This window comes from Ambystoma mexicanum, chromosome 13 (assembly GCF_040938575.1).
Source record: "Ambystoma mexicanum isolate Mex_15411 chromosome 13, UKY_AmexF1_1, whole genome shotgun sequence".
Lineage (NCBI taxonomy): Eukaryota > Metazoa > Chordata > Amphibia > Caudata > Ambystomatidae > Ambystoma > Ambystoma mexicanum.
In genome coordinates, this window is record NC_090938.1 from 75,962,534 (window position 1) to 75,987,646 (window position 25,113).

The 25,113-nt window shown below is 47.2% G+C and overlaps 1 long non-coding RNA gene across 1 annotated transcript in view; it reads left to right on the forward strand.

Annotated features, from left to right (window-relative positions):
- LOC138520896 (uncharacterized) overlaps positions 1-24,317 on the forward strand; it is a 40,749-nt gene extending 16,432 nt beyond the window's left edge. Inside the window, exons 2-3 of the long non-coding RNA XR_011282890.1 lie at positions 14,388-14,596; positions 24,181-24,317. This is a non-coding gene — a long non-coding RNA (uncharacterized lncRNA). The remainder of the gene's footprint in view (positions 1-14,387; positions 14,597-24,180) is intronic.
- Positions 24,318-25,113: the final 796 nt, after the last annotated feature.

Genomic DNA, 25,113 nt, shown 5'->3' on the forward strand with positions numbered 1-25,113 from the left:
TGTTCCCACCTGATTTAGAATTGTTCCCACCTGCATTTAGAAATGTACCCAATTGCATTTAGAAGTTGCGCCAAATAGCCTCTCTGAGAAAGTTGAATTAGAATTGTTCCCACCTGCATTAGCAGTACCCAATTGCATTAGGAGTGTACCCAATTGCATTCAGAAGCCTCTCTGCGAAAGCTGAATTTTGAATTGTTCCCACCTGCATTTAGAAGTGTACCCAATTGCATTTAGCAGTGTACTCAGTTGCATTTTGAGGCTGCGCCCGATAGCCTCTCTGTGAAAGTTGATTTTAGATCTGTTACCACCCGCATTAGAACTGTTCCCACCTCCATTTAGAAGTGTACCCAATTGCAGTTGGAAGTTGCGCCGGATAGCCTCTCTGTGAAAGCTGAATTTAGAACTGTTCCCACTTGCATTTAGATGTGTACCCAATTGCATTTAGAAGCTGCGCCCAATTAGCCTCTCTGTGAAAGTTGAATTTAGAATTGTCCCCACCTGCATTAGAATTGTACCCAATTGCATTTAGAAGCTGCGCCCAACAGCCTCTCTGTGAAAGCTGAATTTAGAATTGTTCCCACTTGTATCTAGAAGTGTACCCAACGGCATTTAGAAGTGTACCCAATTGCATTTAGAAGCTGCGCCCAACAGCCTCTCTGTGAAAGCTGAATTTAGAACTGTTCCCACTTGCATTTAGAAGTGTACCCAGTTGCACCTGAAAGTTTGCACGCAATAGCCTCTCTGTGAAAGTTGATTTTAGAATTGTTCCCACCTGCATTAGAAGTATACCCAATCTTATTTAGAAGTTGCGCCCAATAGCCTGTCTGAGAAAGTTGAATTAAGAACTACTCCCACTCGCATCTAGAACTGCACCCTGCACCCTCTCTGAGAAAGTTGAATTAAGAACTGTTCCCACTCGCAACTAGAACTTTACCCTGCACCCTCTCTGAGAAAGTTGAATTTAGAATTGTTCCCTCTTGCAATTAGAAGTGGATCCAATGGCATTTTAGAAGTGTACCCGGTTGCATTTAGAAGCTGCACCCAATAGCTTCCTGAAAGTTGAATTTAGAACTGTTCCCACTTGCATTTAGAAGTGTACCCAACAACGTTTTAGAAGTGTACCCAGTTGCACTTGAAAGTTGCACCCAATAGCCTCTCTGTGAAAGTTGAATTCAGAATTGTTCCCACCTGCATTAGAAATATTCCATTTTATTTAGAAGCTGCTCCCAATTGCCTCGCTGAGAAAGTTGAATTAAGTACTGTTCCCACCTGCATCTAGAACTGTACCCTGCACCCTCTCTGTGAAAGTTGAATTCAGATTTGTTCCCACCTGCATTAGAAATATACCCAATTTTATTTAGAAGCTGCGCCCAATTAGCCTCTCTGAGATAGTTGAATTAAGAACTGTTCCTACCCGCATCTAGAACTGTACCCTGCACCCTCTCTGTGAAAGTTGAATTTAGAATTGTTCCCACCAACATTTAGAAGTGTACCCAATTGCATTTAGAAATTGCACCCAATAGCCTCTCTGAGAAAGTTGAATTTAGAATTGTTCCCTCTTGCAATTAGAAGTGTATCCAACGGCATTTTAGAAGTGTACTCAATTGCATTTAGAAGCTGCACCCAATAGCTTCTCTGAAAGTTGAATTTAGAACTGTTCCCACTTGCATTTAGAAGTGTACCCAACAACGTTTTAGAAGTGTACCCAGTTGCACTTGAAAGTTGCACCCAATAGCCTCTCTGTGAAAGTTGAATTCAGAATTGTTCCCACCTGCATTAGAAATATTCAATTTTATTTAGAAGCTGCCCCCAATTGCCTCACTGAGAAAGTTGAATTAAGAACTGTTCCCACCTGCATCTAGAACTGTACCCTGCACCCTCTCTGTGAAAGTTGAATTCAAATTTGTTCCCACCTGCATTAGAAATATACCCAATTTTATTTAGAAGCTGCGCCCAATTAGCCTCTCTGAGATAGTTGAATTAAGAACTGTTCCTACCTGCATCTAGAACTGTACCCTGCACCCTCTCTGTGAAAGTTGAATTTAGAATTGTTCCCACCAACATTTAGAAGTGTACCCAATTGCATTTAGAAATTGCACCCAATAGCCTCTCTGAGAAAGTTGAATTTAGAATTGTTCCCTCTTGCAATTAGAAGTGTATCCAACGGCATTTTAGAGGTGTACCCAATTGCATTTAGAAGCTGCACCCAATAGCTTCTCTGAAAGTTGAATTTAGAACTGTTCCCACTTGCATTTAGAAGTGTACCCAACAACGTTTTAGAAGTCTACCCAGTTGCACTTGAAAGTTGCACCCAATAGCCTCTCTGTGAAAGTTGAATTCAGAATTGTTCCCAACTGCATTAGAAATATTCCATTTTATTTAGAAGCTGCCCCCAATTGCCTCGCTGAGAAAGTTGAATTAAGAACTGTTCCCACCTGCATCTAGACCTGTACCCTGCACCCTCTCTGTGAAAGTTGAATTCAGATTTGTTCCCACCTGCATTAGAAATATACCCAATTTTATTTAGAAGCTGCGCCCAATTAGCCTCTCTGAGATAGTTGAATTAAGAACTGTTCCTACCTGCATCTAGAACTGTACCCTGCACCCCCTCTGTGAAAGTTGAATTTAGAATTGTTCCCACCAACATTTAGAAGTGTACCCAATTGCATTTAGAAATTGCACCCAATAGCCTCTCTGAGAAAGTTGAATTTAGAATTGTTCCCTCTTGCAATTAGAAGTGTATCCAACGGCATTTTAGAAGTGTACCCAATTGCATTTAGAAGCTGCACCCAATAGCTTCTCTGAAAGTTGAATTTAGAACTGTTCCCACTTTAGAAGTGTACCCAACAACGTTTTAGAAGTCTACCCAGTTGCACTTGAAAGTTGCACTCAATAGCCTCTCTGTGAAAATTGAATTCAGAATTGTTCCCACCTTCATTAGAAATATTCCATTTTATTTAGAAGCTGTCCCCAATTGCCTCGCTGAGAAAGTTGAATTAAGAACTGTTCCCACCTGCATCTAGAACTGTACCCTGCACCCTCTCTGTGAAAGTTGAATTCAGATTTGTTCCCACCTGCATTAGAAATATACCCAATTTTATTTAGAAGCTGCGCCCAATTAGCCTCTCTGAGATAGTTGAATTAAGAACTGTTCCTACCTGCATCTAGAACTGTACCCTGCACCCTCTCTGTGAAAGTTGAATTTAGAATTGTTCCCACCAACATTTAGAAGTGTACCCAATTGCATTTAGAAATTGCACCCAATAGCCTCTCTGAGAAAGTTGAATTTAGAATTGTTCCCTCTTGCAATTAGAAGTGTATCCAACGGCATTTTAGAAGTGTACTCAATTGCATTTAGAAGCTGCACCCAATAGCTTCTCTGAAAGTTGAATTTAGAACTGTTCCCACTTGCATTTAGAAGTGTACCCAAAAACGTTTTAGAAGTGTACCCAGTTGCACTTGAAAGTTGCACCCAATAGCCTCTCTGTGAAAGTTGAATTCAGAATTGTTCCCACCTGCATTAGAAATATTGCATTTTATTTAGAAGCTGCCCCCAATTGCCTCGCTGACAAAGTTGAATTAAGAACTGTTCCCACCTGCATCTAGAACTGTACCCTGCACCCTCTCTGTGAAAGTTGAATTCAGATTTATTCCCACCTGCATTAGAAATATACCCAATTTTATTTAGAAGCTGCGCCCAATTAGCCTCTCTGAGATAGTTGAATTAAGAACTGTTCCTACCTGCATCTAGAACTGTACCCTGCACCCTCTCTGTGAAAGTTGAATTTAGAATTGTTCCCACCAACATTTAGGAGTGTACCCAATTGCATTTAGAAATTGCACCCAATAGCCTCTCTGAGAAAGTTGAATTTAGGAGTGTTCCCACTTGCATTTAGAAGTGTACCCAACAACGTTTTAGAAGTCTACCCAGTTGCACTTGAAAGTTGCACCCAATAGCCTCTCTGTGAAAGTTGAATTCAGAATTGTTCCCACCTGCATTAGAAATATTCCATTTTATTTAGAAGCTGCCCCCAATTGCCTCGCTGAGAAAGTTGAATTAAGAACTGTTCCCACCTGCATCTAGACCTGTACCCTGCACCCTCTCTGTGAAAGTTGAATTCAGATTTGTTCCCACCTGCATTAGAAATATACCCAATTTTATTTAGAAGCTGCGCCCAATTAGCCTCTCTGAGATAGTTGAATTAAGAACTGTTCCTACCTGCATCTAGAACTGTACCCTGCACCCTCTCTGTGAAAGTTGAATTTAGAATTGTTCCCACCAACATTTAGAAGTGTACCCAATTGCATTTAGAAATTGCACCCAATAGCCTCTCTGAGAAAGTTGAATTTAGAATTGTTCCCTCTTGCAATTAGAAGTGTATCCAACGGCATTTTAGAAGTGTACTCAATTGCATTTAGAAGCTGCACCCAATAGCTTCTCTGAAAGTTGAATTTAGAACTGTTCCCACTTGCATTTAGAAGTGTACCCAAAAACGTTTTAGAAGTGTACCCAGTTGCACTTGAAAGTTGCACCCAATAGCCTCTCTGTGAAAGTTGAATTCAGAATTGTTCCCACCTGCATTAGAAATATTCCATTTTATTTAGAAGCTGCCCCCAATTGCCTCGCTGAGGAAGTTGAATTAAGAACTGTTCCCACCTGCATCTAGAACTGTACCCTGCACCCTCTCTGTGAAAGTTGAATTCAGATTTGTTCCCACCTGCATTAGAAATATACCCAATTTTATTTAGAAGCTGCGCCCAATTAGCCTCTCTGAGATAGTTGAATTAAGAACTGTTCCTACCTGCATCTAGAACTGTACCCTGCACCCTCTCTGTGAAAGTTGAATTTAGAATTGTTCCCACCAACATTTAGAAGTGTACCCAATTGCATTTAGAAATTGCACCCAATAGCCTCTCTGAGAAAGTTGAATTTAGGACTGTTCCCACCTGCATTTAGAAGTATACCCAACTTCATTTGAAGTTGCGCCCATTAGCCTCTCTGAAAAGTTGCTCAACTCAGTAGTATACCCAACTGCATTTAGAAAGTGTACCCAATTGCATTTAGAACCGTTCCAAGTTGCACTTGGAAGCATACCCAATTGCTTAGAAGCACCAATTAGTCCTTGACTAGTTGAGCCCAGAAGTGTACCTATAAGTGTGAGTCACCGTCCCTAGAACAACAATCAGAAAACCCTCCTAATCAACCCAAAGCTCACACCAATCATGAGCGCACCAACTCCACCAGTGCCCGTCAGAAACGACTCCCATGGACCCCCTCCACTCTCCGATCTGCCCTCCTCCCCCCCCTCCCAAGACAACCCACCATCCTCTGCAATCCCTGCCAGCACCCTCACCAAACACCAAGCCAGGGGGGCACGATGGCGTGCCACCCACCCCAAGACCACTCATCTCCTGAACCCCACTGCCGACCCGCCAGCACTGCCCATGCCCGCTCCCTCCACTACCACACCCCACCCTGCAATCACCCACCCCCCGCCTTGCCATCATTCCCCTGCCACCTTCCCCCCCGACTGCACCCTTTCCCCTCCCTAAAAACTGCGCGCCTAGCCCTAGCGAGAACCGAAGCTGCCTCTGTCTCCCCCTCTGACCCCCCTACCCTCTCTCTCACACCAATCGCAGAAAAGAAACTAAAGAGGAAGCGTTCCTGGTCCCCCTCAACCTCTCTGCTCTCCTCGCCTCCCTTGTCTCGACCCACCACCTCTCTCCCACAATCTTCCCCCTCCCCCGTGGCCTCTCAATTCCTGAAACCCCTCTCCCTCGATTTCTCCTCAACCGCAACCGAAACTCCCAACCGCCCTTCCCCATCCTCAAATCCCCCTCCCCAAACCCGATCATCCCACAACACACATCCACCCAACCCCGCCGGAAGCCAGCAAAACTCCCGGCTCGCCCTCTTTTCCCTAGCATCACCAACCCTACCCCTCTCCCTCCACTCTCTCCCCCTCCACCCAATCCCGCTCCAGCACCAAAACCAACCTTCCCTGCCGATGTGAACTGTATCCTATTTAACGCCCGCTCTGTAGCAAAAAACAGACATTGCATCTGTGACCTCCTCACCTCCGTCAAACCAGACCTAGTCTTCATCACCGAAACCTGGTTCTCTGATGACTTCAGCCCAATCGCAAAATGAAGCCTTTCCGCCCAACTACTGCCTCATCCCACTGAACCGTCCGTCCAGAGGAGGGGGGTAGCATTTGTCTTCAAATCTCTCTTCCGCGCCTCAATCATGGACAACCAACCCTCCATTCCATCCTGCGAATTCCTCCTCGTTAAACTATCCCTCTCCCCGTCGCTCTCACACACCTTCCTAATAATCTACAGGCCCCCTGGCTACGATAGACATTTCGCAAACAACCTTTGCGACTCTATTGCCACCCTCAAAATAAACCATCTCAACCTCACCCTTCTCGGAGATTTCAACATATGGCTCGACATCCCCACCAATCCTACGACACACGCCCTGATCGACGGTCTAGATGCAATTAATCTCCAACCCCACATAAACGGACCGACTCATTTTAAAGGACACACTCTCGACGCCATCTTTAGCTCCAACATCCAGATTCGGTTAAAGCCCCCCACTCCTATCATCTGGTCCGACCACTTCATTCTCTCGTTTGCCATCCCCGCACCCGGCCCCCTACCCGTACCCGCATCTGAACCTCCTAACTTACGAAAATGCTGGAAAAAAACTAATAATCACCCCGGACCTAGCCGAGGCACTCCTCCAGTCTCCACCACCTACCTGCCACCCTAACAACCAACTAACACCTGAGACCTTTGACTCATGGCTCAACACATCTCTGATGCGACTCACCCCTCCATGCAAACCATCAACCCGCCGTGGCCCGTTCCCCAGATGGTTCACTCCTGAGCTGAAGACCAGTAAACGACACTACAAATACCTAGAACGCAATTGGCAAAAAGAGAAAACTCTCGAGAGCAGGACCACCTTGGCCCGACACTTGTACCGTTACAAGGCCGAAATCCGGAAAGCTAAAAAAGCCCACTACAACACCCGAATCCTAAACTGCAAAAACCCAAGCAAAGAACTCCACAAAATCATCTCCGAATTCACCAACCCAACTTGTAATACAACCGTCCCGACCCCGTCACAATCACTGTGTGACCGACTCTCCCTCCACTTTTACACCACAGCTATTGAAAGGACAAAAACTCTAAACACCAAACTGGCTCTCATACAACCAATTAACAATCCCCCTCCCATACCGGCCAGCCCGTCAACTGCAACCTCTACTCAACCAACGTTCGAATCCTTTAGAACAATTTCTCAAACTTCTATCTGCCCGCAAACCATCTGGATCCCCTCTGGACCCCTGCCCAGCCACAACCCTTAAGGAAATCTTTGCTTCCTCCAGCGCAGGAGAACACGCAAGATCTATCATAAATGCCTCCCTTTCCTCTGGTATTTTTCCCGAAGCATTAAAAATGGTACACGTCAAACCTCTAATTAAAAAACCCTCACTCGACCCTCTCGAGCCCAAAAACTACCGCCCAATCTCAAACACCAGATTCCTTGCCAAACTCATTGACCGAACCGCCTACTCCCAACTAAACGCCTTTGTCGAAGCCAACAATATCCTTGACCCAGCCCAATCAGGTTTCAGAACTCGGCACGGAACCGAAACAACCATAACCTCGATCTGGGACGACCTTAAAATGACAGCAGACTCCGCAGGATGTGCCGCTCTAATCCTTCTCCACCTATCCACTGCCTTTGACACGATCACTCACTCAATCCTCCTAGACCGCCTCCACTCCCTAGGAATTCGTGGAACCGCTCTTAAATGGATAGCTTCATTCCTAAAAGACAGGCACCAAATAACAACACTCTCCAGCTTTACCTCCCAAGCTCGACCAGTCGACACGGGAGTCCCTCAAGGAGCATGTCTATCCGCCCTCCTGTTCAATCTCTACCTGACCCCCCTCCCACCAATAATTCGCTCACACAACAACCTATGTTACAACTAGGCTGACGACACTCAACTAATTCTAAAATTCCTGAACTCGAAACCCAACTCCCAACCCGACCTGGCATCCTGCCTTGTAAACATAGAGCGCTGGTTGACCCAAAGCCACCTCTTGTTAAACCCCTCCAAAACAGAAATCATGGTTTGCGGCAACTCCGGCCTTCTTCCGCACCCACTACCCTGGCCACCATGGGAAACTCACCTACACCCTCCAAAACAGTAAAAAATATCGGATGCACCCTAGACTCCGACCTAACACTCTCGCGCCAAGTCAACAATGTCTCAAAGTCCTGCCACTACCACCTTAAAAACCTTAGGCGCGTCTTTCCATACCTCTCATTTCCCAACAGAGTCTCCGCTGTCCAATCAATCGTTATATCCAGACTGGACTAAGGAAACCCCCTATACCTCGGAATCCATGCCTACCAACTGAATAAACTCCAAAGAGCACAAAACGCGGCGGCCAAAATGCTACTTGTGCTCAATCCAAGAGACCACATATGCCCAGCCCTTAAAACACTCCACTGGCTTCCAGTAGCCCGTAGGGTGGCTTTCAAAACCTTATGCCTCTCCCATCGAGCACTGCATAAAACTGGACCGCAATATCTTCAAGACAAACTAATACCTTATCATCCCTCTCGCACACTAAGATCAAGCTCAGCCGGCCTCCTAGTAATTCCCAAGACAAACTCAGTCAGGCTAGGCGGATCATCTTTCTCTGCCCTGCGCCAACCCTGTGGAACTCACTCCCACCCCACATCCGCCTAACTGAGGACATAACGTCCTTCCGCAAACTACTGAAAACCTGGCTCTTCCCATAAAACCAATCTAGCATCATCACAATAATACCGACCCATCAAACTACATGAAGCGAGAAATGACAGCTAAATAAACTCGAATGTAAACTAGAAAGACAAAACAGGCCTAAACGAGTAAAGTAGATCAAAACAGTGAAACAGAAAATAGGAATAAATCATTGAGAAACTTGGAGATCTGAACCGATGAAAGGGACATAATGAATGAGAAGGGAATACAGTGAATGACATAAATGAAATAATTAGAATGGATGAAGCGTACAGAACAGACAAATACACTAAACGGAAGCGTGCGGTCAAGACTGGAGAGCATATGAGTTGTGGAAAGCGGATGAATGTGGAGAGCGGATGAGTGTGGAGAGCGGATGAGTGTGGAGAGCGGATGAGTGTGGAGAGCGATGAGTGTGGAGAGTGGATGAGTGTGGAGAGCGGATGAGTGTGAAGAGCGGATGAGTAGCGAAAGCGAATGAGTGTGGAGAGCGGACGAGTGTGGAGAGCGGACGAGTGTAGAGAGCGGACGAGTGTGGAGAGCGGATGAGTGTGGAGAGCGGATGAGTGTAGAGAGCGGATGAGTGTGGAGAGTGGATGAGTGTGGAGAGCGAATGAGTGTGGAGAGCGGATGAGTAGCGAAAGCAGATGAGTGTGGAGAGCGAATGAGTGTGGAGAGCGGATGAGTGTGGAGAGCGGATGAGTGTAGAGAGCGGTTGAGTGTGGAGAGCGGATGAGTGTGGAGAGCAGATGAGTGTGGAGAACGGATGAGTGTGGAGAGCGGATGAGTGTGGAGAGCGGATGAGTGTGGAGAGTGGTTGGCAGATGAGGGTGGAGAGCGGATGGCGGATGAGGGTGGAGAGCGGATGGCGGATGAGGGTGGAGAGTGGATGGCGGATGAGAGTGGAGAGCGGTTGGCTGCAGAGAGCAGTTGAGTGCGGAGAGCGGTTGAGTGCAGAGAGCGGTTGAGTATGGAGAGCGGTTGAGTGCGGAGAGCGTTTGAGTGCGGAGAGAGGTTGAGCGCGGGGACCAGAAGAGAGCGGAGGAGCGTGGAGAAGGGACGAGTGTGGAGAGCAGATCAGTGCGAAGCGGATGATTGTGGAGAGCGGATGAATGAGGAGAACGAAAAAGTAAATGTGTAGCGTGGATGGGCGTATGGAACGTATGTGTATGTGGACCGAACGAATGTCTGATGCGGATGAATATATGGAGCGGACGATTGGGTAAAGCGGGTAAATGCGTGGTGCGGACGAGTGTGCCTAACAGATGAGTCCATGAGCGGACAAAAACATAGAGCAGATGAGTGTATGGAATGGATGAACAGACAGAGCAGATGAGTAGTTGGCTTTTCCGATGAGTGGATGGACCGGACGACCATTATGGACTGAACGAGTGCCCTATCTGGAGCCGGTATGTAGACCAGACGAGTATAAACTACAAGAGTGTGCGGACTGGCCGAGTGTGCGGACTGGACAAGGGTGTGAACTAGACGATGATAATGACTGGACGAATGTGTGGAGCGGACGAGTATGAGGAACGGACGAATATGTGCAACGGACAATACTTAATATGCTTTGGAATGAAGGAAACACTTGAAAACATACATCATACCACACCCCACGCTTACTCTCCCCCTTACACCACCACTCATCTAGAACACAGAGATACTATGACACCATTCGGTATAACTGTTCTCATATCTACATCTCCCGCTTACTCCACATCACTCTAAGTAATCATTGCTGGTTTCACAACCCCCCAGCCAGGCGTTCTCCTCAGGTCTAACGCAGCCACACTCGTTCTGGGTAAAACCGACGAGAGCGAACACATACTCCTGACCTCTCAACCACCACACCTACAGCTAAGAAGCAGCTACCACTCATTTTCCGCACCAGCTGCACACATACCTGGTGCGCACACGCACTTTTGGACTCCCTCTACTCTCTCTACTGACCTGCACTTCGGTTGCCAAGGGCGTTCAACCTACCAGCGCCTTCAGACCATACCAATGGTATATAAGGCGCTATATAAATGCATAATAACATAACATAACATACCTGGTAGAGTACAACAATCGCTATGGAATAAAGCATCAGTAAAATGGGGGCATTGGTGCTGAATAAAACCGCGGAGAGTAATGGTGACATCACATGATATTCAGCTTGCAGCAAGGACTCAGCTGGGAGGGCACACAGTGGCACGCTGCACACAGTGGCACGCTTACTTATATCAAGGCATTCCATTAAAGTGTGGGAGGTTAGCAGTACATACTGGTTGGCAGGATAAACAGGTGGGTAGGAGGAGAATCCCTCAGGGGATCTCGAATCAGGCGTGTGCAAAGTGCTAAGAAATGCTTAATTGAATCAAAAATGTTATGAATGGGTCGAGCCTCGCTGTGAATGGGATGCACTATTTAGCTACTAGTCATAAGGCGGCCAGAACATTTAGAAATATAATGCATGTTCGGATTAAACACTCCGCCGCGTATATTGTCCTATCCGTAAGAAGAAAGGAAGTAGTGTACGGGGCAGGAGACCGGGATGAAATATACGTGGCCAGCTGAGACAGCATAAACTCAGGGAACAGGCAGCCTCTGATTCCTGCCCTTCCTCCCCGTCCCGCGTTTGCTGTCCTAGTTCCCCTTGGGGTCGACCCTCTACTTCCGGTGCCTTCTCCCTGCAGAAGAAGGCGGGGCGGGGCTGGACTCGGCCATGTTACGCTTTCGCGCCATCAGCCCCTCTGGGACCGCGCCATAGGCTTCCCTCACAAAAAAGTCCCATCTATACGCTGCTTAGTGCTGGCATTTCTTTATGCTGATGCTGACGGTATCAAAGCGCTTAGAAGCGTGCCTAAAGTGGTTCACCCTCTCCTCGTCCCTCCATCGCGTTGAAAGCACTTTATAAGCAACAAGTTACGCTCCCACTCTTACCCGCCTTGGTGGTGCAAGCGCTGCACAAGCAAACAGCACATCACATCATTGTTGCATACACTCATTTGCTGTCTGACTGTCTCTCTCTAGCCTCTGTGTGTCTCCTGTTCACCCGTGGCCATGCAAAAGGCCCTAAGAGTGCTGAAAGTGCTATGTATTCAAGCGATAAATACACAGTGCACACACGTCTACACACTAGAGACCTATTTCCTAGGCACACCTTGGTAAATGGCTTTACTCCAGTGTATATGATTTCCTGCATAAGGTGGGGGTTGAATCGGGAAAAAGGGCGTTGCATGTAAACATAGGATCTGGTCAGTGGGCCTCATTACGAGTTTGGAGGTAGCCATGGTGCTATTAGCCCGAGGCCGGGTAGTCAGAATGGGGACTTACCGAGTCATTCCAAACTTGGAGAACCTGGTAAGTCCCCATTCTGAAACCCGTTCCCCATTCCCATACGAGCCCCCATAGGGCTCAATGGGAATGGGGACGGAGCTAATAACGGGCACGCAGATAGCGGGCCCGTTATTAGCTCCCTGGTCCCTTAGCGGCTAGTAAAACCAGCCGGCCTTAGTGGAACCCACTAAGGGACCGCGGAATGCGGCGGTAGGGTGTTAATGGCACCGGCATCCTTTCCGGTGCCGTTAACCCCCTACCGCCCTACTCGTAATGAGGCCCACTGTGCACATTGCACATTGCACATTATTTATTCGTACAAATGAAATGCAAAGGGTCGGTACGACGTTCATTCACCGCCAGGGCTTTTGTTGCAGAATTGCACCCCTGTTATGCAATGACATGGAATCCAAGGGTCTCCTGATGCTGGACAGAAAAGGCATGTATTGTGTGAGCAAATTACACTCTGGTAAAACCGTCATTAGGCATATACGGTGCAAATTACCTGCATGGACTTTCCACCAAATGCTTTTAGAGCATGTTTTCTTCTCTTTACCCAATCAGAACATGTGAAATTCAGGCTCTAATCGCCAATAGAGCATGTTTCTCCCTTTTAAACCATCAGAAAGTATAGAGTGCAGGCTGCGCCACACTGTTTCCAGATGCCAGACTATTTCCAGATGCCAGACTGTTTCCAGATTCGCAGGGAATCATTAAGTTTGACATTAGGGGCCCAAGTCACAGAGCGTTATGAGTGGGATTGCACCATTATATAACGCTTCTGCGAAACAGGCCCTGAGCCTCTAACCGCCTGCAAAGCCTGCACCCCATAGCTTCGCTTTGTGATGTGTACACACCGCGCACTGGGCATGGAGACAACGGTGAGCTCAGTCACAGGAAGCCTTTGTTGAGATTGCCATGTTTCCCCACCGCACAAGCCAGGGCTGTCACAGGGTGAGGTGAGGCCCGGGGCAAAAAATTGGGTGAGGCCCCTTCATTTTTTGCACTTGGCCAGTGGCATCGTAAATAAGCCGAAATATGACCATTACTTTTAGTTATTGAGTAGTAATAAAAGCTCTGCTACTGTCCGAGTACTTATCATCAACCTGTATCGGGTGCTCGGGGCCTTCGCCGTACTTATAGCCTCTCACCTTTCGACACGGGCCACTAACTCGGGTGGCAGTCACCTACCTCACAGTACAGCCCTCTGGTGCGAGGCTCAAAAGCTTACTAAAACTACTTAGAAACCGACTATCTGTGACCCACTAATATCAATTGAGTATGGCATAATGAATGGATGAATGCAATGCACAGGAGACAATGATAAAAAACAGTCATTATCGTGGCATAATTGCCCTGCCAAAATAACCATATCCCAGTAGAGAGAGATATTGTACAAAAATGAAGGCCACTTCCCAGTTCAATAGCTCTATTAGTAACTTGTTTACGACATATGTGGTAAAAGCAATTTTCTTAAATGCGGAGTGCAGCAACACTTTGGGCCTAATTCATGGAACGTTTAGCGTGGTCAACGTGACTTTGCACTGCCAACAAACACGTAGAACCAGGCTTAATTCACAGAGCGGTGCAAAGTGTATTTTTTGCAGACTAAAGTTACTTTGCACTGCAAAAGTACTTTGCACCGCGCTAAATGGGCCTAATTCACACAAAAAGCACTAAGTAGTGCAGACTTACTAGTGCCTGCTACGCTTCCGCATCAGAGTTTGATGATTGTGACTGCGTGCAGGGACAGCGCTGTGCATGGGAGAAAGAGCAAAACAGCCCAGGAAAGAAATCGGTATGCAGCGCAGTACGTGTAAGCGTTGACGCTTCTGCTTGTTAATACTCCTGTGGTTACTCATTAAGCAACCCACCAGATGTATTAGCATGGTTCCCAGGCTACTCTGCTCACATCGTTCTCCTGCAGCTGTTCTGGCCAATGCCAGGGCTCTACGGGCAAGTAACTTGCAAGTAATAGGACAATGGAGCAGCATCTTTTCTCGGACGCGGGAAGCAATACCAGAGTCCTGGGAGTTTGGTCAATACCGCATTTAGTGACTGATTCAAAGCCTTCCCGTTACTTTTGCTGCGGTCAATAACAGACACAGGCTGTTAATTATCGTTGTTGCTCCTCATTGGTCACATGTTGTGTTAATGTACAATTCAATATTAAGAGCCTATTACTATGGATTTTACAGTAATATTATTTACATTTAATTTGATATTCTTTTTTCTCCTCCTTTTCAGCATGACACATGGGCACGTCAACAATTGAACAATGTCTCGCACCCAGTTCCCTTCTCAGTGTCTTATCCAGTCTCAGTTACATCCTGCCCTTGGAGCGCGCATTTTCTTTCAGCGGGAGCCTTTGATTGGCCATTAGCTTTGAAGATGCATATTCTAAGTGGTCCGACCGTGGCTGATTTTGCTGCGGCCGGAATGTTCGCATGAGAAAGGTACGAACTACCAAAAGTTTTTTTTTTCCGGGTGTGCTACGGGGTTGTCCCCCTCAACACCCCGCTCACTATGACACACAGTTTTTTTTTTACTTACCTGCAATGTTACCACCAAAGGTTCAAACCTGTGGTGTTCGAACCTTTGGTGGTAGCATTTTTCGGTCGTTTTGTACGGTCGGACCTTTATTTTTGGTCCCATCGAACAAAACCGAAGATGCAGTCTTTCAGCTCACAGAACCATCCACTGTACAATTGGAGCAGTTCTTGACGATTAAATTTGACTGCATGCTAGCTCGGTTCTAGCTATTTTGTGTGAATATAGCAATATTGCTCGTTGTTCGTCAATAACGGAACTATTGGTCTCCACTCCTCAACTAAGTAGCAAAGATAATTAACAATAACCAGCACATTCCCAAGATGTTCAGGTTCTTAGCCCTTGAAAAGTACCCATTGTCATATCTTAGTAAGTGATGCCTATACCAGCAGTTACAGACCAGGGCCTGAGGAATCTGATTCGATGTTCCTCTCCCAACAATGGTTGTGTCCGCTGAGTGCAAATTCAATTTTTTCCCTTTCTTTTCATTTTTTTCTTCTTCTCCCGGGCCGTGCTCATGCTTCACGCTCTTTATAAAGCTTATATAATTAAGAGTGAAAAAAGACTAGCGCTGCCCGGAGGTGGAAGAATAGAAGAAAAATAACCAAACGGGACGTTTTCTTTTCTTTTTTTCACTCAGTTATAGTGACAGAGAGCATGCGCAGAACACAGCCTTCTACCGACATATACAGCACATTTTGCAAGCAACCTGATTGGCTGCTGCACCGACCCAGGGTGCCAATAAGCTATCAAGCTGTGGAATGAGCTCAAGAACTCATGAGGATTTGTGTCTTTTTTTTTTAGGAGATCACATTTATTAGATCATATTTCTGTAGTAGTATTTTGGTTTGCTGAGTTGTGGTTATGCTTTAACTAGGGTGATCAGAATTTGATAAAAAACCAGGAGAGGCAACTGACATAGAAGTAGGACTACAGCTTCAGATGTGAAACTAGTCCTACTTATATGTGGGTTGCCTGTCCTGTGTCATGTTGATCGAGTGAGGAGAGTGCCCCAGGTACCGAGACTATTACGTTTTAAAAACCCATCCGGGATTTGCGGATAGGGTGGATGCCATCCTGTTTTTTGGGCAAACCGATGCGAAAATCATGATATTCGGGCCAAAAACTAGGATGTTATCCACCCAATTCCCGGGACAGGTTTTTGCACTTAAAAAAGTCTCGGGCCCCCCGGGACAGAGGCGCAAATACCCAGACAGTCCCGGCAAAACCGCGATATCCGGTCACTGGAACTGCCTGCGGTGTTTTGAGGCCGACACAGGAAGTGTGCGTTATATTAACGTAATAGAAAACAATTCTATATGTGACTTTTTCTTAGGCTGCTTGTCTAGTGTGAATGTCCGTCCCTTGGTTATTTCCCATTCTCATCTGCGTATTTGGCCCTTGAACTCTTCCGCTACTTCATCCACACTCCTCGGATACATAAAGCAAATGTATTCATATACAAATTAGAAGCATGCATGCTTGGGAATAGGGAATAAACTACCTGTGCCAAATTCTAGAGCAGTAGTTAAGAAAAAATCCTTTCGGGATCAAAAGGTGGCTTGCGCAAATGCCCACCGTGAAGCACTGTAGGGAGACAAAAACTGCTGCTGCAATATCTGATTCCTGGACACCTACTGAGGTGATATTACACGAGGCGGCGGGCCGACCCTGTCGGAAACGGCCCACCGCACATGTAACAGGGCCTGAGAGAAGCGAGGGTCCCTTAACGCAGGTGTCGGTGCTGTCACTGACATGATTGGCCTGCCGCCGAGTTTAATATCGCCATTAGCACCCGTGTAATTACCTACGTGGCTGATGTTTTTTTGGGGCAGAAATATAGAAAGAAACGTACCTTTATACCACGGCCCGATGCCGCACAGTACTGTCATCCAGGAAGTCCGTTTTCAATGTTGATTACTAAAATCGTCAACATTGAAGAGGGACTGCCTGGATGAGATTGCTGTGCAACGCCCAGCCGTGGGATAAAGGTACGTCTCTTTTTTCGTTCTAAAAAAGACATCTTTAACATGCATGTATGATATGATATTATATGGCATTTATAACGCGCCTATATACAAGTGTTTCAAGGTGTGACAAGGCGTTGGGGCGGAAACAGAGGGAGGACAAAAAACAACGATCTTACAAGGCCTACTGACATTCAGATCACACAAGTGCAGGGCAACGGGGAGGGGAGAAGTGCTGCGGGGTAGGGAGCTACACAGGTGCTAAAGTGAAGAGGGAGCAGGGAAGGGAAGGGGAGCGCCAGACACTGATGAAAAGGCTTGGAACGTGGGCGTTCCTAAGAGACTACTGCCTGCGTTCCGGGCATTCTCATTGGTTGATGGCCCCTCCCAGGGTGATTACGCTAATTGAAATATTACGGCAATTAAGTCAGGACCAGCATTTTTTCCAGCGACATTTTGTTGACTCTTCCCTCTGACCTATTTTGAAAATATTCCAAAAAGCTTTCAAGATTTCTGAACATAATTACAAACAGAAATTCACACGGCAAGAAGCTGATAAGGATCTTCTCATCTCAGGTGCAGTGAGGCCTACTTGCCTGTACAATGAGGACTTTTGTTCGATTATATCAATGCGCCAGATGGCCTGTGCCGGATTGAGCGGTCCGGTATCCTTTGGAATCTCTGCAGTGAGACTGACGCTCGATGAAGGGTGCAGAATGCTATGATGATCTAGGGCAGGGTGGTCTAAATCCAGGCCTCGGGGGCCGGAATCCTGACAGGTTTTCAGGATATCCCTCATTAATATTAATGAGAAGAAATGTGTACACATTTAGAATCTGTGTATGCAAATTTACCTCATGAATATTAATGATGGGTACCCTGAAAATCCGACATGGTTCTGGCCCTCGAGGCCTTGAGTTGGACAACCCTGATCAATGGAGACGGAGAAGAGAGTAACGTGTCTTTAATCCTCTGAAGGCAAAGGGACGATAGCTCAGGGGCAACGTGCTCGCCTTGGAAGCAAGACACGCAGCACCACAGGTTTGATCCCCTGGTTCGCACTTACAAACCTCTCTGTATTAAGCATGCTATAAACAACTTATTATATCAAAGACTAAGACTCATTTTCTTAAATAAATAGCACAATACACCAAATGTTTGGAGTTTCTGATCTCATCTCCTAAAGACATAACAGCCTGCTGGCCGAGCCCATGTTGGCCCGAGCAAAGTTAGGACCTTGTTGAGGGCTTAGTGCTTTTACTGCCAAAACCAACCCCAGATTACAAAGCTCAGCACTGTCATCAATCAGCTACATTCACGGGGGTTCTCTTTTCAAGATGATGATCCGTTTGATGGCAGGAGGCACCACCACAAGTGCCCGTTCATTTAATGCACAATCTAACCAATCAAGATGGCCGCCATAATAAAGCGAGAGGTGTCCGGGAGCGAGACACTTCTTTCTAACCATGGGGGCATCTGGTGGGAGGGGGACGAAGAAGGATGTGTGCGGGTCAGATGTTGAGGTAAGAAGGGGTGGGTAGTAGGAGAAGAGATGGACGGGGGGAGGTGTGGGGGCAGAATATGAAAAGAGGAGCAGGAAGTCAGGTGTGGGGGGGGCAGTGGTCTGCTGTCCTGTAATTCAAGCGTATTCAGTGGGATTTTGCACCAGCAATGCAGGTTACAGATTCCCTGACACCCAAAGGGGGTTCTAATATTCAGCCTCCCCCCTCTCCTTTTTTCATACACACAATGGGCCTCATTACGACCCTGGCGTTGGACCATGGTGCTAATAGCACCATGGTCCATGCCGGTAACTTACCGACTCCGCCATGGCGGAATGGGGAATTACCGCCCCATTCCGAGGTTGGCGGGGCGGTAATTCCCCATGCCGCCATGGCCCTTCCCCATTCCCATTTTTGCCCCATAGGGCTCAATGGGAATGGGGAAGGCGCTAAGTACGGTGCCGCAAATTGCGGCACCGTACTTAGCACCAAGGTCCCTTTGCGGGTTGGTTTTTAACGCCTGCAAAAAGCAGGCGTTAAAGTCTCCAACCCGCAAAGGGACCTCGTAATCAGGCGCTAAGGGATTACCGGTACGGGTACCCTTACCGGTACCGGTAATCCCTTAGCGCCAGGGTCGTAATGAGGCCCAATGTCTTGATTGTTACTAGTATCATGAGGACGTGGAGAGTGCAGTCACTACTTGTGAGGAATTTTAGGTTCTAGGCCTTCCTCCACTCAAAGCAAGCAAACTGCAATCATGTAAATATTAGCTTTCAGAACATTTTTATTTTTTTAGAGGTACACCTCTCTCCACAGCAGAACAAATCTGAGTAAACAAGAGGACCTCATGAACATTTTTTGCAACCAAAAGAGGTATATGTTTTCAAACCAAGGCCCTGAGTTAGTCAGAATTCCTGATAGAAGAGTAGCTAGGAATCTAAGATGGCCGCTGTGAGCAGAGCCTCTAGAAGCCTGATGACAACCCTGTGCTGTTGGACTAAAAGAGGTCAACTAAAGCGGTTCACTAAAGGTCCAGGGTCATTCTCCTGGTGGATGGGGATAGTCACACTAACTTGTTAATTGATTAAAGATCCAATGACAGCGAAGCATATTTTTACTACTGCAACTACGCACTGTTATATCTCTTTTATGTTGTATCGCTATCTGTCACCCGGCTTGGCAATCCCGGATGATCTTTCTGGTTGCCAGAATCAATTTCCAAAGATAATAAGTGCAACCTTTCCAGCCACTTTCTTCCAAGCTTGAGATGATAAGGCATTTATAACGCGCCTGTACACAAGCGTTTCTAGGCGCGACGAGGCAAGGGAGGGAAGACAGGGGGAGGACAAGACAAACGATCTTACTATGCCTTGTGTAATTCAGATCGTGCAAGTGCGAGAACGAGAAGTGCAAGGGAAAAGGGAGGGGACGAAATGCCAGGCAGAGGGGAGGGGAAAACCGGGCTGCAATGCTCTGTGTATGTGTAGTCGGGCAGCGCGGCTTTGGGTAGTGCAAGGAGAACAAGGGACTGTATGGTTACAGTTACAGCCCCTAAGTGCGTGGTAGACCTGGAGGCAGTGAAGGGATGACTGAGCAAGAAAGAGCCAGGTAACCAGTGAAACTCTGAGGGCAGCTAAGCAACGAGTTGGTACAGAAGACAGGTAGGTCAGCAGGGGAGGGAGCGAGAGAAAGCAGAGGAAAAGAGAAACATTTTGAGCTGCTTCCGGGAATTCAGGTGGTCCGGCTCCAGTTTGAGGGGGGCATGGAGGCAATTCCAGACAGAGGCACCTGTAAAGGAGAGGGAACTACCCCCTGCAATCTCTGCCTGAAGAAGTGTCTGACCCTTAGAGAGTTAGAGGTAGCTGAGCGAAGAGCTCGGGAAGAAGGTATTTTGTAAGAGAGCGTTGTATGTAGTGCGGGTCCCGGCCACAGAAAGCCTTGTGGACAATGCAAATGGTCTTGAACTTGATCCTTTCACCCACCGGGAGCCAGTGGAGAGATTTCAGGGCTGGAGAGATACGTCCCTGGGCATGAGGCCAAGAAAAGATGTTGTAGTCCTGTTCTGCATTAGTTGCAGAGGGCGGAGAGTAGAGGAAGGCAGATTGAGAAAGAGTCCAGCCTAGAGCGAACCAGGGCTCTGGAGACAGTGAGCTTCTGGGTAAAAATGAGAAAGGGAAGAGTCCCTTTGAGGAGGTGGAGCTGGTAGTGGGACTCCTTGGCGATGTCCGAGATGTGAGGAGAGAAAGAGAGTGGAGTCGAAGATCATACCAAGGATTTTTGCCTCGCAGGAAGGCAAAGGAAGAGGGCCCAAAGCAGGCAGCCAGAGTGAAAGAGGGAAAGCAGGAGCAGGGTTCCCAATGAGAAGGATATCCGTCTTACTGCCATTAAGGAAGAGCTCATTGGAGGCGCACCAATGCTGAAGCGCTGATAGATGGTCAGGAATGAGCAAGAGAAGAGAGGAGGCTGAAGGGATCCTGAAGGAAAGCTGTGTGCCGTCTGCATAACATTGAAAGTTCGAGGAGAAGGTAGAGATCTGGTGGTCCAAAGGGGCCAAGTATAGGTTGAAAAACCAGGGTGAGAGGATAGAGCACTGGGGAATGCAACAGGTAGAGAGAGAGGTGGTAGAGAGAAAGGCGACCAAGTTGTACTTGGGAGGTGCGATGCCCAGGTTCTCAGAGTCGATTGAGTAGGATGGCGTGGTTGACCGTGTTGAAAGCAGAGGAAAGATCAAAGAGGATGAGGACAGACGGAATGCTGGAATCAAAGTTAGAGAGCAGATCTTTACGGGTGTTCAGAAGAGCAGTTTCCGTGCCTCTGGCAGCTCTGAAGTCAGACTGATGTCATGGAGACAACCAAAAGATTCAGTGTGGAGAGTAAGCTGGGAGATGGCCAGCTTTTCCAAGAGTTTGCCCAGGAAAGGGGTGATAGAGATTGGGCATTAGTTTGCCGGGCAGGTAGTCTCAGCAATTGGCTTCTTGGGGGGGAGGTGGTTACAGGGGAGTGCTTAAGAGGAGAGGGGAATGTTCCAGAGGTGAAAGAGTGATTACAGAAATTGACCAAGACTGAAGCGAGGGTGTCAATATGGCCCTTGATGGTTCTGGAGGAAAAGGGGAGCACCTGTTTCATAGATCAACTTGTCTAGAAATCTCATCAGGTGTGGTCAGAGAGAAAGTGGAGAAAGGAGGAGGAGAGGGAGAGATGGTCAAAGGGGGGCGAGAGAGAAAGAGAAAGAGGAAGATGAGATAGAGGACAGGATGTCCTGAGTTTTAGCAGAGAAGTGAGAGGCCAGAGCCATACAGAGGGCCTGGGAGTGAACAGGAGAGGTAGAGACTGGAACAGAATTGGCCAGTTCCTTGCAGATTTTAAAGAAATCGGCCGTGTTGTCAGAGGCCACTGAGACGCGGGCTTGGATGTGTGCTCTCTTCTTGGACCAGACAGAGAATCTGTATTTCCATTGGAGCAGGCGGAAGGCCATTTTGTCAGAGGATGCGCCGAAGCCCTCCACTTCCTCTCAGCCACTCTGGACTTGCGTTTTAGGATGGCGAGGTCAGAATCATACCAAGAGTTGCACTTGGCGGTAGGTTTCAGCCGGATTCTCATGACAGGGGCAAGGGTGTCTAGGGTGTTGGAAATACAAAGATGCAGATTAGAGAGGGCTGTGTCAGAGTGTGAGAGAGGACTGTGTCAGAGTGTGAGAGAGGACTGTGTCAGAGTGTGAGTCGGCCGCAGGAGTAGGAGGCGCAAAGAAAGTAGAGGCAAAGGCATCCACTGACACACGCTTCATGGGCCTAATGACCTAGAAGGTAGGTGGCAGTGCTGGGCGTGGAGTGGCTTTGCCTGAAGTATAGAGCGTTTCAGATGAGAGTCAGTCCAAGAGAGAGAGGACTGGTCAGAGGGTTAGAGAGGGGGATGTCTGAGGTGATGAGAGCATCCAAAGTATGTTCGGCAGAGTGTGTGAGGCCAGAGGGCAGAATGGAAAGAGAGAGAGTGTCGTAGAGGTTGCAGAAAAGTCCAGAGGAGGGTTTAGAAGCAATCAGGTGGATGTTGAGATCTCTGAGGAGAAGTTGAGAAGGAGGGGCAAGGAGAGAAGAGGAGAGGTCAGCCCATTAAGAGAGGAAGAGGGTGACCTGGCCAGGTGGCCTGTAGATTGTGGCTACAGTTAGAGAGAGGCCCGGAGAGATGGAGAGCCTGCAGACCAGGCATTCAAGGAAGAGTAGGGATGACAGAGACCGGGATCCACTCCGGAATGATCAGTGCTACTCCACCTCTAGGTCAGTTGGTCCTGGGTTTGGAGAGGATCTTGTAGTCCACAGGGAGGAGAGTGTCAAAACTCGTGACAGAACCGGCCGTAAACTATGTCTCGGTGAGAGCAAGAACATCTAGGTTGAGTTCTTCGAGGAGGTGACAGATGTCAGAGGAGTGTTTGACAGCAGAACGAGAGTTGAGAGTAGTGACTTGGAGCAGGTTTCCACATTTGAAAGACTTCGGTGGAGGGCTACAGGCTTGAGGTGCACCCTCGGGAGGTGGTAGAGGGGACCGAGGGTGGGTTGAGGAGGAAGATGAGGGTGCCGGAGAGGTGGCGGAAGGAGTAACAGGAGGAGGGAGGAAGTTGATAAGATGCGGGAAATGCCTATCAAAAAAGGAGGAGTTTGGCCTGAGTGCCGTTCAGATAGACATTAATGATGGTCTTGGAGGAGAGGAAGGGGGCCAAGAGAACCTCCCACATAGTGCCATCATTAGTGCGAGAGGGTGAGAAAGGAGAGAGAACAGAGACCATATACAAAATGTGCATAGGTCTGGAGAGGGTGTCAGAGAGAGTCTGTCTAGAGGAAGCACTGATGTAGGTATCAGCGATAGGGAGGCCTGGGAGGAAACCAGGATGTCCCTCTTGAACTTCTTCTTTCCAGACGTAGTGAGAGGGATGGGGTAAGAGATAGTGTAGCAGTTAGAGAAGATGGGAGCAACAGAGACATAAACTTTATCCCCTTTGCACCATCCCAACCGCTCATCTGTTTGTCTCTCGTTCCCGCTCCTTCTTCACTTACCCTCTCCATTTTGGCCTTTTGCCTCTATTCTCTTCACAACATCCGGTTCAAAGTGGCAAGGACACAATATGCTATTAACTGGACAAGCATCGGAACTGCAAGTCCACTATGGTGGTGATTGGCGCAATATAACATCTTACTAACAGCCAGCGGCCTGCAACCTTTGTCTTTACAGATGTTTTGGACTACAACTTCCATGACGCCTTACATTGGCTACACTAGCTGGGAGTTGTAGTTCGACACATCTTTAGTGCCAAACGTTGCAGTCCCCTCAACACAAAAAATGGTCAAGGTCCATTCCCAGAGATGCACAAACAACCCCACCCTGGAGCTCGCTAGGCACATGCATGTCTTCTGATGCTCTGATTACTTACTGGTAATCCTCATTACTCCTAGTCCTATTCTTCCTCGTCATCGTACTTACTTCATGAGGCCCCTGCCTCCGACACAGGACCTTCTTGTATTTCTTTTACTCACTATAATTCCTCCCCTTAACCCACGTCATCAAGTTTAACATAACCAAGCCGGCGCATGGGACCGTCCCCGCAGGGAGGGAGAGGAGGGTCGTCAGTACTGTGACGAGGAAGAGTGGACGTGGAGGTAATGACGAGTGGGTTGTGTGAGCTCGCGTGACAGTTCTTCACATTCTTCTGCCATCCCCAGCAGATGAGGTACCTTTAAACCTTCTATCTTGTACTATCCTTCTTGTGTTTAAGAAATATCTTTAAAAAACATTATTTTCAGTTTAGCGTTTTCCAGTCATTAATGTACCTTGCTGGCCTGACACGTCTGCTGCATCAGATGTTTTATTTTGACCAATTGAATGTTGTAATCATTTGAAAGTGCTGTTTTTTTTTTGTCCTCATGTATAGTCCTTTGGATACAAGTGATATATAAATGCAATAAACAAATAAATAAATAAACCAGCCACCTCACTTTAAAGAAAAGCCCACGGAGATTTTCTTTTTTCTTACAGGCTCCTGCTCCGGAAAAATCCTACACCCAGAAACCTTTATTAAGGCCATAATATTCCTTCGCAAGGATTAACGACGCGTCAGTAAAAAGATCTCGTACTTCCTGCAGCAATAAACGCAAATTAAAGTTTAGAGAGAAGCATCGCGTTTTATGGACATCCACGATGAATATGCATGAGAAGAGAATGAAAGCCGATAAATATATTATTATTTCATTTTACTTTTCAGAGGGGAGATGAGCTCGGTCCTGATGCAGATCCTGAACTACCGATATACCAGTCATACATTTTCTGGGTTCCACTTACCAGAACCTTTTCTTGCAATTCTCTGGGGGGAAGCAAGTGAGGGTGGCGGGCGGTTCGCGTGGCCCTCAAAACGTTACGGAAGGAGAACATGGTCAAACCCAGGAGGAAACCTCAGGGCAATGAGATGGTCTTGAAAGCAAGAGAACGCAGTGCAACACAGGTTCGAATCCCGGTCCCGCCGTTTTACCAGGGTCGGATTGGGACATACAATTGTATCAGGCACCAACGAAAACGTGTCGCACGGTTGCAAATGGCAATTCAGTGCTTTTGTAACAGATTGTCTGAGTAGTACCCAAGGGGGATGAGGGGTTGATAAAGTGTAATGCAAATTGTGCATTTTAAAGAGGATTAATTCGGTAACACTGGTCAAAACTACTAGCCACATGATTAAAAGTCACTTATCAAACAAGCCCACATGGGCAAAAACGTGGCCCACTTTGACCCACAAAACTGGCCCACACCAGCCTATTGCATTTTTGGTTCAGTTATTGCCCTATTGCCCCGTGTGCCTGCTTATTATAAAATATTAATTAATGAATTAATTAAAACATATGTTTTAAAAGGTTTCTTTGCCTAAAAACATTGCACTGCAGCGTTAAGCAAAGCAACAGGAGGACAGCACATAACAAC